Source organism: Sorex araneus, chromosome 6, assembly GCF_027595985.1.
Source record: "Sorex araneus isolate mSorAra2 chromosome 6, mSorAra2.pri, whole genome shotgun sequence".
NCBI lineage: Eukaryota > Metazoa > Chordata > Mammalia > Eulipotyphla > Soricidae > Sorex > Sorex araneus.
Genome location: NC_073307.1, coordinates 92,835,818 through 92,848,681, shown reverse-complemented (window position 1 = coordinate 92,848,681; position 12,864 = coordinate 92,835,818).

Genomic DNA, 12,864 nt, shown 5'->3' with positions numbered 1-12,864 from the left:
GCACAAGGGTTACTCCTGGCTTTGTACTCAGGAATAACCCCTGGCGGTGTTAGGGGGGACCATATAGGATGCTGGGAATCGAACCCAGGTAGGTGGAGTGCAAGGCAAAGGCCCTACCAGCTGTGCTATCGCACACCCAGGTTCGATCTCCCCACATACACCGCATCCCACGTGGTTCCTCGAGCACTGCCAGGAGTATTTCCTGAGTGCAGAGCTAGAAGTAACCCCTGAGTATCGAGGGGTGTAAACCGCCCCACTCCCAAAAAAGTACAGTCAAAAAAAAAAAAAGAAGATCCTCTTAACTGAATTGAGTTAACAAGAAAGTCCAGAGGTGATGTCCTCTGCCTAGGAGGCTTCTTTCATGCACTTGTCATTGATCATTCCGGCTCCTTCTGGTCCTTGACAGAAGGTCTGGGTGTGGCCAAAAACAAATAACAAACACACAAAACAGTTCATTCCATGACACCAGGTGACTCCGCCCACGGTGCCCAGACAGAGACACGTGGACGCACCACGGACTCAGCACCAGCGGAGCTGCACCCCAGCCCTCTCACCTCGTGTCCTCTGTCTCCATCTAGTGAGCAGACGCTTTGCTCGGACTCACTTGACCATTATGGGCCCAGACCTGCAGTTCCTGTTCAATGATAACACCTGGGAGACATTCGTGGAAGAAATCCAATTGTCCAGGTACCTGCAGAGGGAGACACAAGGGAACCCATTCTGCCGCCCTCAGCTAGTTTCCTCCTGGCCGAGAGAGGCCTTCGGTTAAGTTGAGGCTGGACCTTCTCTCCGTAGATGAGAGATGTTTCTTCTGTGTCCTATGTGAGCAGCGAATGGCCAGGGGTTGAGATGCATGAAAATGGGGTGGGAAGAAGGGTCCTGTGTCTTTTGTGGATAGGGAATTTGCATCTCATGTGTCCAATCCAGAACCGACTCCCTGGCATCTCCTATGGTACTTAAGCGCTTGGAGGAGTAATCCTTCAGCACAGAGCCAGGAGTAATCCCTGGGCACAGCTGTTTGTGCCCCTTGCCCAAAATGAATCCCTTCAATGATACCAGCTTTATTCCCCCTTGGAGAATCCCATGGTCTCTCTTGAACAGCCCCAACTATTCTCATCGCTCTAAATTTCTTTTTTTTCTTATTTTTGGGTCACACACAGCAATGCACAGGGGTTATTCCTGGTTCATGCACTCAGGAATTACTCCTGGCAGTGCGAGGGGGATCCTATGGGATGCTGGGAATCTAACCTGGGTTGGCCGCGTGCAAGGCACATGCCCAACCCGCTGTTCTATCACTCCAGCCCCTAAATTTCTTTTAATAAAAGTCTTGCTGCAAACAGGGAAAAAATATAACATTTAACTTTTATTCACTGATTTCAAGTACCATGACTTTTCTACAATGTCCAAAGTCTGCTGTCGAGAAAACTTGCTGGCGATTTGTAAAAGAATCTTTTCCACATAATTGTGTATAAAAGCTCTGTGCTATAGGTGAGATAGACTCTGTCCAGCCCGTTTTATGTCATCCTGTTACATGCCTGTGACTGCTTCTTTGTTCCAGAGAGGAGAGAAAGGTACTACGGGAAGGTCTGAGGAAGCACAAGATACTCATGGCCACGGAAGGCAAAGAGAAGCACCAACCAGAGCAAAAGAAGGGGAATACGAGGCTCCTATTCCTCCTTGTTATATTTGTGTCTTGTTTATATCATTACTGCACTCTGACTAACACACTTCTTATCGTGTTAACATGTCTGTTCTGGAAGCACAAGGACTTGTTCCCGTCAGAGACCGCCATACTCAGGAAGAGGACTGTAAAGGTGATTCCTGAGGTGAGAGTGATACTTAGCAAGCACATTGCACTGCTCAGAAAGCTCGCAAACAGAGCTGACCTAGTCCACTGGGTCAGTACTGTGGTCAATGTGGCGGCCAGCTTCGCGGGGATCGCATCTGGGGTCATGTCTATCCTGGCCATTGGTCTGGCTCCCATGACAGGAGGCCTGAGTGTGCAACTGTCAGCAAAGGCACTGGGGCTGGGGGCAGTGGCGACTGCTGCAACTGTGACCATCAGCATCGTGGAGCAGCTAAACTTGTCATCAATAGAAGCCAAGGCCAATGGCAGGAAATTGATGGGGGTCTCTTCAAGACAGCTGGCCATGGGGGTTCTATGCAATAACAAGTCCAGAATTTCTTCTTTACTTAACACTCTCCTGAGGTACAAACATGTTTGTGGGCATGTTCATGCTACCGTTTTGGCCAATGAAGGTACCAATTGGGCAGCCATAATCTGGCTCCCATTGGGCAGCTTTTTGCATTGGGCCCTTATATACCCAGCAGAGACCATGAACTGGAGAGTCCAGGTCATGGGTGTGGTCGTAACAGGCCTCTGTGTTCTGAATGATGTCCGCTGTCTAGTGCAGGAATCAAAGCACTTAAGGGAAGGGGCAAAGACGGAGACAGCAGAGAGGATGCGGCTGCGTGCCCAGGGCCTAGATGAGATACTAGAGGAGGTCAACTGGATCTACAGAGGTCTGCTATAGGGCCTGGTGTTTCCCGAACAGCACACACAGAAGGGACATGTGTGGCGGAAAGGGGTCACCATCCATATGAGAGGGGAATTGAGGGTGAGGTAAGATCTGGGGCTGGTGACTCGAGAGTTGGCATTTCTTGGTGGTTAGGAAAATAGGAACCAATCGTGGTGGGAAGGTGACATAGTAGTGGGATTGGTATTGGAATATTGAGTGTAATAACTTACTGTGAATAATTTTGAAAAACAAAATAAAAGATAATAAAATGTCAAAAAAGAAAGAGTTTGGATTTATGTGGCAGACCCATCAGGAAAGGTGGGTGGAAAGAAAGGGAGGGTAATGCAGAGGATGATGTGTCAAACTCAAAACAGGAACATAAAGCTTGCAATAAAGAAGGAAAGAGGGTTAGAGAGCAAGGGAAGAGGTGATTGGCTTTGCACTCAAGAGCGTTAGGTGGGGCTGTTGAGATAGCACTGCAGGTAGGGCGTTTGCCTTGCAAGCAGCCAACCCGGGTTTGATTCCCAGCATCCCATATGGTCATCCAAGCACTGCCAGGAGTAATTCCTGAGTACATGAGACAGGAGTAACCCCTGTGCATTGCTGGCTGTGACCCAAAAAGCAAAAATAACGGAAGCATTAAGCAAGTGGAATGAGATATGGAAGACCACAGAGGCCTGCATGGGACACTCTGAGCATCACCAGAGAACTAGTTATGGTTATAGAAGTTGTAAGGAGAAGTCGTAAACGCAAACCGACGCTTCCTACGCATTGATGTCCAGCAAGAAAGAATTCACCCCCTGCCACTCCCAGCTCCACCAAATAGCATATTCCAATGAGTTGTTTTCCTGGTGCTGACTTCCTGGTAGCAGTGGTGATGAATGTGATGTCATAAAGCTGAAATAGTAGTCCATGGGTCAAATCAACCCTAGAGCCCTTTGGGGTCAGGGTGCCTGGGGAGACTATGAAATTCCAGTGAAACCCAAAGATTCGGTGGAACCAATGGTTCATTTGAAAAGATGACGGTAAATGAAAGGACATGACCTCTCAGATCACAAAATTGTCATGTCAAAACATAGTCAAGAGATACAAGAGACACAGCCTCTATGCACCTCATTATCCTCCCTGTTGAATTCTGTCTGGCTGTCCCCACCTTGTGTTCTAAATTAGCTCAACAGGCATCATGATACCGAGAGCTTCTGGGTGTTGATTGTGGAAGAAACTAAGAAAACAGGTAATCCCAGTACATGATCTGGTAAACATTTTTTGTTTGCCCAAACGGGTAGTTCTACACCCAGGTTCTCACACACCTGCACGACAAGGTTCGCCCAGATGTATGAGTCTAAAAATCAAAAAATAAAAATCAAGAAATTAGAAAGAAATTTATTATGAAATGAGGAGAACCCTGATATTCAATGTAAATCATAATTCAAGTGTTCTTCACCCATGGAGAGATGTTGGCTTGGCGGCCCCTTGTGGACACTTTGAGTAATGCTGCTGTCAACAGGCTTCAGCTGATTCCAGGGTTAAGGAGACAAGCTCTCTACCTTAAAGGGACATGTACAGGGTTGGCGCTGCAGTATCACATGATCACTTCTGTTTCCTTACAAAGGTTGTAAAACTTTATGTTTCCTCATGCTGGTTGAAGGGTTGTGAAAGTACCTGAGGAATCACATAATGCCAGTACAACCAGAGCACACAGATGCTATGATTCCATGACCCTATTTTATGTTACTGGTTTGCGGACTACACCCTTCAATTTTCAGGGGTTACTTCTGGCTCTGTGCTCAGAGATCACCCCCAGAGAGGTTCAGAGGACTGATCCTTCGTGATGCCAGGGATCAAACCCAGATTGGTCATAGGCCCTACCCACTGGACTCTGTGTGCCTTCCTCTCCCAGGCCCATTCAGGCTGTATTTTATCCCAAAGGTGACCAGACAAGAATCTCACTGTCTCCCTGACAACCAGGGAGAGAGCCTTGTGTTCCCCTAAAAGCGCATCTCCTACAAAGGGAGGGGAAGGGTTTTTGTCCCACTGCCTTTTCCCCTGGGTCTCAGCATGGCAACTGCCATCTTTCAGAGCCTATTTGACAGAGAGATAGGAGCTTGCAGTGACAAGACACATGAGAAATCTCAAGATGGGTAGACAAAACCGTTCCTGCTCCCTGCCCAGATGAGACCCCAAGCAGCCGCCAACGAACGGTCTTGGGCAGTTCGTTCCTGAACTGCCATGATCCCAGAGGCACACAAACCAATCTCAGAACCTTGCGGCTTCTGGTAGAAATACCTCTTACTTAATTACTAAAGTACCACAATCCAAAACCGCGCGGCCACAACTGCGGCCACAAAACATCATATGCTCTTCATTATCAGCACTAGAAAACAAATTATCTAATGGTGCCTTTTCGGCAGGTCTGACTGTGGGGCGAAATTCCAAATAATAGTAGTGAGTTTTCTGTCTAAAACTTAAATGTAATCAGAGTGCGTAAAGAGACAGTAAAGTGAAAAATCATCTACCGCACAGGCAGGGTGGGGGGTTATGAGGGGGGCATATTGGGGTTCTTGGTGGTGGAACATCTGCACTGGTGAAGGGATGGGTGTTTGATCATTGTATGACTGAGACTTAAACCTGAAAGCTTTATAACTGTTCTCATGATGATTCAATTAAAAAAAAAGGCACGCCCCCTGCCCATGTCTGGTGCTTCAGCTCACTGATCCCTCCAGTATGCCCTCTGTGTCTCAGACCTCGTGTTAGGGACTGATACACCTCAGGCTGCATCTTTGCATCCCCCTTAATACTCAGCAGAAAAGTTTCCAGCTTAAGACCATGGATATACTCAATTGCTCAGCTTCCAGATTTTATGCTCAAGGAGAAACTACTATACACTCTTCTAAGGGTCGATTCGTTTAAAGTTGCATGGATATAGAAGAAGTTCTTTCTGAAGCTTCACACAGATACCGTGATAGCATAGATCAGTCACCTTAAGGAATCTTACTGAGGCTGCACGGTCTAATCTGGCTCTATTTGATATTGGGCAGAGGCAATAGAACTGTGTTCTGACATGATCCAGAAACTCATAAATAAATCTCAGAAGAGACCAAAAATTTGCAATCTCTTTCCTGATCCCGCTCAAGACTGAGGCAACCTCAAATCTGAGGCAACCCCAGGGGGGAGGTGGGTGATCCCAGCACTCGCCCAAATAGAGCCTCGACAGCCAAAAGCCTCTGCACTCCACATAGTCGCCTTGCTTCTGGCCAGACTCCACTGCTCCAATGAGCCACATCTAGCAATTAATTTGCTGAAGAACTCAGGAATGCAGGTTTTTGGCTGAAATCCCCAGGCTCCTACAGAGTGTTGGGTTGTCTCCACCTCCCATCATCTCCCTGTACTTCAGGAACTTCCAGCAGTCACACACACATGCCCCAAATCTGCCACACAGTTAAAAATGAACTTCTTTAATTGTGTGCCATAGCACACCATTAAAATTCTTGAGTTTCGGGGGGTGGGAAGGCTACTGGAATCATTAGTGGAGGAGAATGGGCACTGCTGGAGGGAAGGGTAAAAGATAACTGTATGACTGAAAGGCAAACACGAAGCTTGTAACTGTACCTCATATTGATTCACTAATAAAAATTTATTTTAATTTTTTTGGCGTATCAAATATGAAATGAGTAGCTTGCCAGGCTCTGCCGTACAGGCGGGACAGGCGGGACAATCTTGGTAGCTTGCCTGGCTCTCCTATAGGGATGGAGGAATTGAAACTGGGTCAACTGCATGCAAGGCAAAGGCCCTATTCCCTACCCGCTGTGCTAACACCCCACCCTGTAAAAAAAAAGACAAAGAAACAAAGAAGAAGAAATATGCCCTGCATGAGGCACATGCCACTGTGGCCAAGTTCAAGGCCGCCCTCTGTGTGATGCCTCACTGATGCCTGAAGTAATCAATACACTTCTCTGAGCTCTGCAGTGCTTACAGACAAGGGCCTGTAAGGACCCCAGGGGTCACAGGTTGATTGTGAACCCCCAGTCTCCCTCTGCTGCCCCTGATACATGTGCCTGATTTCAGGGGAAAGTTGTTCACCATTTCACCATTTAGTTGTTCACCATTTACTTGTTCACCATTGACTAAGATACCGGCTGTAGGTTACTCTGCCATTACTATCTTGATATATGTTATTTTCATTTCTATTTGTGCTAAAGATTTTTTTACCATGAATGAGCTCTGTGTGAACTTAGCCATTTCTTGAGCGCGTCTTCATGATTAAAGGAGCCTGAGAGATGGTGGAGATTCCGTGAGAAATTAAAGGAGAAACGTTCTCCCAGCAAGGTGGTCAGCCTGCCCAGGCTCCATCAGTGGAGGGACCAATTACGTCCAGGGCCCTTTTACTCTTACTTTTATTTTATTATTATAAAATAGTTCACAATATTTGATTACACTGAATAGTCAAACAACAATCCCACCATCATAACACCTTCCCATTCCCATATTTCAGATGTCTCCATCCCGAGCCCCAATCCCGGCCCCAAAGCACAACCGAAATAATCCGTTTTGTTTTGTTTGTTAGGAATCAACCGCTGAAAATTATCCCAAAAAGTTTCCTTGGAGGAAAGTGTGTGAAGACTGTTGTATTTCACCCAGGGGCCCTTCTATGAGAGATGATTAACATGTTATCAAAAGATTGAGTCTTGTGTGCTGATATGCTGCCGCGTCCAGCGCGGTCTCCTTGAACCTTGACCCTTGACCAGAGAGAGGGAATGAGAGTTGAGTGGGCTAGGGAGGACTGCATGCAATCTACATGCGTACAGTAGTATGCATACAGCAAGTTAATTGAAATCCAAGCTGGTTCATATAGTCTTATTTTAGCAATGATTAGCGGGTTACAGAAGCTGCATAAACAATATTAATCAAGCTGTGCAAGCAAATTTATTTTTTCCAATATTACTTGCTTTTTGTTCCTTCTTGTTATTTCGGTTCCTTATCTCAGAGCGATATCTAATAACCTTCCTTTTCCTCTGGGAGAAACTAGCAAGCTACTGAGAGCTTCCTGCCCACATGGGACAGCCTCGCAAGCTCCCCATGGTGTATCCATATGCCAAAGCCAGTAACCAGCTGAATCTCATTCCCCTGACCCTGAAAGAGCCTGCAATGCGGCATCGTTGGGAAGGCCGAGAAGAGAGAGGCTTCTAAAATCTCAGGGATAGGACGAATGGAGACGTTACTGAGACTGCTGGAGCAACTCGACGATCAACGGGATTTCGTGATCATGATCTCAGCCCTGAGGAACAAGGAAAGGAGATGTGACAAGGGCATGGCCAAGGCAGAGATGAGCCAATCCTCCCTTCAGCCTCCTCTCGAGTCCAGCTGCCAGAGCATGGTGGCCCTTCAGCTTTTCTCTCGAGGCAGGTCGCTGGAACATGGTGGCCCTTCTACCCCCTTTCCAGGCTGGCCGCCAGAGCATGGTGGCCCTTAGGCCGACTGTCAAGACCTGCTGTCAGGAGATGGCTCTTCCTCACGCCAAGTTTCTCCACATCCAGCCCCTGATACAGGGACAGAGGCAGGGAGTGCCTAGGCCGTCCCCAACAATATATCACTGTATCACTGTCATCCCATTGTTCATCGATTTACTTGAGCAGGCTCCAGTAACGTCTCCATTTGTCCCAGCCCTGAGATCTTAAAGCAGCCTCTCCTTACTCGTTTTTCCCAACGATTCGAGGTTCTTTTCAGGGTCAGGGGCATTGAGACCTGTCATTGTTACTGTAATTGGCATATGGAGTACTCCACGGGGAGCTTGCCAGGCTCTTCCATGATCTTCCCCAGTACTACCAGGAGTAATCCCTGAGCACCACCAAAATACAGAAACACACAGCTGGAACGATTATTACAGCAGCTAGGCCATCTGCCTTGCACATGGCTGACTGAGGTTCAATTCCTGGCATCCCATGATTCCTGTGGGCTGGACCTGGCACATGATATCACTTATATATACATATGTAAGAATATATTTCCCTCGAAGGTTCGTTGTCTTCTCCTTTAAACCCCACCCAGAGCCCTTCGGGGCCTACACTTCTCTGAGTTGGCTCTACCTCTGCTCTCTCCATAGATTATTTTTCATTTAGGCAGGGAAAACACGGTTTTGGTGCAAATGAGCTAGGATAGAGGCCAGAAGGGCCTCACTGACTCCCGTTCCTCAGGGCTGGAGACCAGCATGGACATGTCTCCTCAGGTGAGTCCCTGGGACCCAGGCCACTGGGGCTACCTCGGGAACAAGCCTCAGGAGACACAGCTGGTCAAGAAGTGGGAGCCAAGGACAAGTGTGAAGCACTTAGACTCCCTCCCAGGGGCCACGGGGCAGAGCAGGGCACGGTGGACTCTGCAGGGAAGAGGCTGGAGGGGCTTCACGGACGTGGTGATGCCCCGCTGCGGGCTTTGCAGACACAGCACAGTTTTGACACAGGGGAGAAGCAGGTGCTCTTGCAGCTGGACTTCGGTCAGGAGGTTCTAGAAGCTGTCTGGGCCCAGCCTCACAGCACTGAGACCACCAGCATCCCCTGAGGTCCTGGAACTGTGCTGAGCATTGAAGATAAAGAAGAAAGATGGTGAGGGGGAAAGATGGGAGGTGGAGGATAAACTCTCCGAAGAGAAGAAATGATTAGCTGGGCTCCCACCGTCTGTTGCTGACATATTTCCCCCCTGAAGGACCTCAGAGAAAGCAAAAGCTGAGAGAAATTTGAAAGCAGGGTTTGGGGTGGGGCCGAGGGTCTCTCTTGGCTGAGAAGAAGATGGGGGGAGCTGAGAGATAGCACAGCCTGCAGGGCTCTTGCCTGGCAGGCAGCAGGTCTGAATTCTCTCCTGACACCCCAAATACTTCCCTGAGCCCACCAGGAGTGACCCTGAGGACAGAGCCAGGAGTAAGCAAGAGAACAGGCAGGTTACACACCCCCCTCCAAAGAACTGAAAAGAAAGTGGATGGAGACTCCGGTGCCCTGACACTGGGTGTGGTGTGATAGAGTTAAACCCTTCCTGCTGCCCCTGATGAGTATCGATTTCCCAGCCCCACCTGCCCCAAGCACTTGTTTCAGTTTCTCTATCCAGACTCTATTAACTGGACTCTGTGCTCCCTCTCCTCCAGCCTGCTGTTCTGGCTCCTGCTTCCCTGTCCCCGCAGCCTTAGGAGGACCCCCCCTCCCTCCACCCTCGGTAAGCTGGGCAGAGGGGACCCCCACTCACACCTTCTCACAACAATACTCTGAGAACAAGATTGTTGACAAAAGGAAAATCAACAACGAAGGCAGGCTCAGGGTTAGTCCAGCTCCCTCGGAAGCAGCAGAGCCTGGATTTTATGCCACTTCTTGTGACAGCTGCCCCGGCCCGGGGCCCTAAACAGTGGGGGCAGGAGGGTCAGATGTGCTCACCAGGACACCCTAACACCTCTAGTCCTTGTGTCCACCGACCCAGTGACCCCAGATTGAGTGTGAATTTGAGGGAGAGGGGCTGTCCTCACTTTGGAAATTTGGAGGCAGCAGAGTAGGAGGAGGGTGGGGTATCTGAGTCTGTCCCTCTGTGCTCTGGCCACTGGCACCATAGGGCCCTGCTGCCCAGGGTGAGGGGACACAGGATTTCCGTCAAGACTCAAGGACGAAGGGGGCTGGAGCAATAGCACAGAGGGTAGGGCGTTTGCCTTGCACGTGGCCAACCCGGGTTCGATTCCCAGCAACCCATATGGTCCCCCGAGCACTGCCAGGAGTAATTCCCGAGTGCAGAGCCAGGAGGAATGCCTGTGCATTGCCAGGTGTGATCCAAAAAGCAAAAAAAAAAAAAAGAATATTTTGATTTATCTTCAGTGTATTCACCATGCTGTCCTTCTGCAACTCGTTCCCCTCTTCCTTCACACAAGGAGCAACTCATTCAATATTCCAGGGTCCTTGTCCACCACCCACTGTCCCATCTTGTTCTGCCTCTGTTGCTGGACACTCACATGGTATCGCAGGAAAAACTCATCTGACTGTGTACAAATTGGGGGTTTTCTGAAAAAGAGATATTACTGGACTTTCCAGCTGAAGGATTGCCTAAGGTTCGTTTTTGTTGTTGTTTTGCTTTTTGGGTCACACCCTGCAATTCACAAGGGTTACTCCTGGCTTTACACTCAGGAATCACTCCTGGCAGTTCTAGGGGGACCATATAGGATGCTGGGAATCGAACCCGGGTAGGTGGAGTGCAAGGCAATTGCCCTACCCGCTGTGCTATCACACACCCAGGTTCAATCTACCCCACACACCGCATCCCACGTGGTATCTCAAGCACTGCCAGGAGTAATTCCTGAGTGCAGAGTCTGGAGTAACCCCTGAGTATTGACGCGTGTAAACCGCCCCACTCCCAAAAAAAAGTACAGCAGGAAAAAAAAAGGATCCTGTTAGCTGAATTGAACAAGAAAGTCCAGAGGTGATGTCCTCTGCCGAGGAGGACTGTTTTATGCACTTATCATTGATCATTCCGGCTCCTTCTGGTCCTTGACATCAATGATCCACTTCCCCACTTGGTTTAACATGTACAGGTATCTGCAGGAGGCTCAGAATTTAGTGGGGAAAGAGAAGGGTGAAGACCCTTCACTAGGGAAAACTGGAACCTGGAAAGAGCAGCGTGGCAAAGATGCTGGGGAGAAAGGGACAAGGCCAGCTAGCCCAAAGCCACTTTTGAGATGCACGTCTACAAACAGGTGAACCTTCACATGAGTCACAAGGTGACATAGACAGGGAAAAGCAAACAAGAGGAGGTGGGGCCAGAGAAAATGTCTGGATGTGAGGCTGGAGAGACAGCTCAGCGGGTAGGTGTTTGTATCGCACGCAGCCAAGCCGGGTTCGATTACCAGCATATGGTCCCCAGAGTACCGCCAAGAGTAATTCCTCAGTGCAGAGCCAGGAGTAACCCCTGAGCATCTCTGGGTGTGACCCAAAAAGCAAAAAATAAAACAAGTTTTAAAAAATTCTGGAGGTTAGGGTGCCATAAGAGATAAGAAAGCTGGGGTCCCAGGTTTCTGGACTGAAAAAACGGTGGGCAAAGAATAGAGATGATGAAAGAAGTCAGAGGAACCAAAGCACAGAGTAGAACCAGCCTGGAGAAAGTTCATGGTGCTAGAACACACCCAGGGTCCTCCAGCACGCTGGGAGTGTCCCCAGCACTGAAGGATTGAGAGAGTAGCCCCAAAGCAATGCCAGGTGTGATACAAGACCCAAAAGCAGATGTAGGCACTATGCCGACCCACCGTAGGCAAAAGAAATTGTTGTCGGTGCAATTCTCGTAAGGTAGAGAGTTGGACAAGCAGTGATAGGTCAAGTATCCACCCAAGGTGGTCTTTGCTCACATAGTCTGGGTCATTTTCTAGAGATTGAAGGTCTAGACACATTGGGACAATCTGGTGATCCAGAACATGAATGACACCAGGACACCAATCTCTTTGGATGGTGCCACATTACTTTTTGGATACATTTACAGGAAGTAACAGTTAACTTGTACAGTGAAGTAGGGAATGTTTGTTACAAGAAGGCTTTGTCTGGACTGAGGAAACATTGTGTAAGAGGATATTTTTTTCCTTTTCAGTAACATAAACAGTCATATAAAGAAATAGGAAAACATTCATTCAAAATATATATATATATACACACCATTATTCATTGCAGTGCTCAATACTGTAGCTAAGTCCAACAACAGAGCAATGGATCATGACGATGTGGTCTATATGCACAAAGTAATGCTACGAAGCTGTAAGAAATGATGAAGTCAGGCAATTAGCTGCAACATAAATGGAATGGGAAGATATCCTCTTCAATGCAGTAAGAGAGAAGGAGAAAAACACGTTGAATATCACTTGTATTTAGAATAACTAGATGAGCAAATGCAGTGACTTAAGGGAGGGGGATGAAGATTGTAAAACCTAGGTCACCCTTAGGTGCAGAGAATAGGGAGGAGAAGGAAATGGAATGAAAGGCAGAGAGAGAGAGAGAGAGAGAGAGATGAGAAGCTTCAGGGCCAGGAGTTGAGGGGACTCGCGTGCATGGGTGGTGTTCCGGAAGGAGAGAGCCGAGTACCCAAACCACAGAGTCAACAACTCTGAAATCATGGCACCCAAACTTTAATGCCAAGCATAGACGGTGCCTGTCAAGAAGCAGGCTGATCTGGATGTGGCCAAAAACAAATAACAAACACACAAAACAGTTCATTTTGTGATACCAAGTGACTCTGCCCACGGTGCCCAGACAGAGACACGTGGACGCACCACGGACTCAGCACAAGCGGAGCTGCACCCCAGCCCTCTCACCTCGTGTCCTCTGTCTCCATCTAGTGAGGAGAC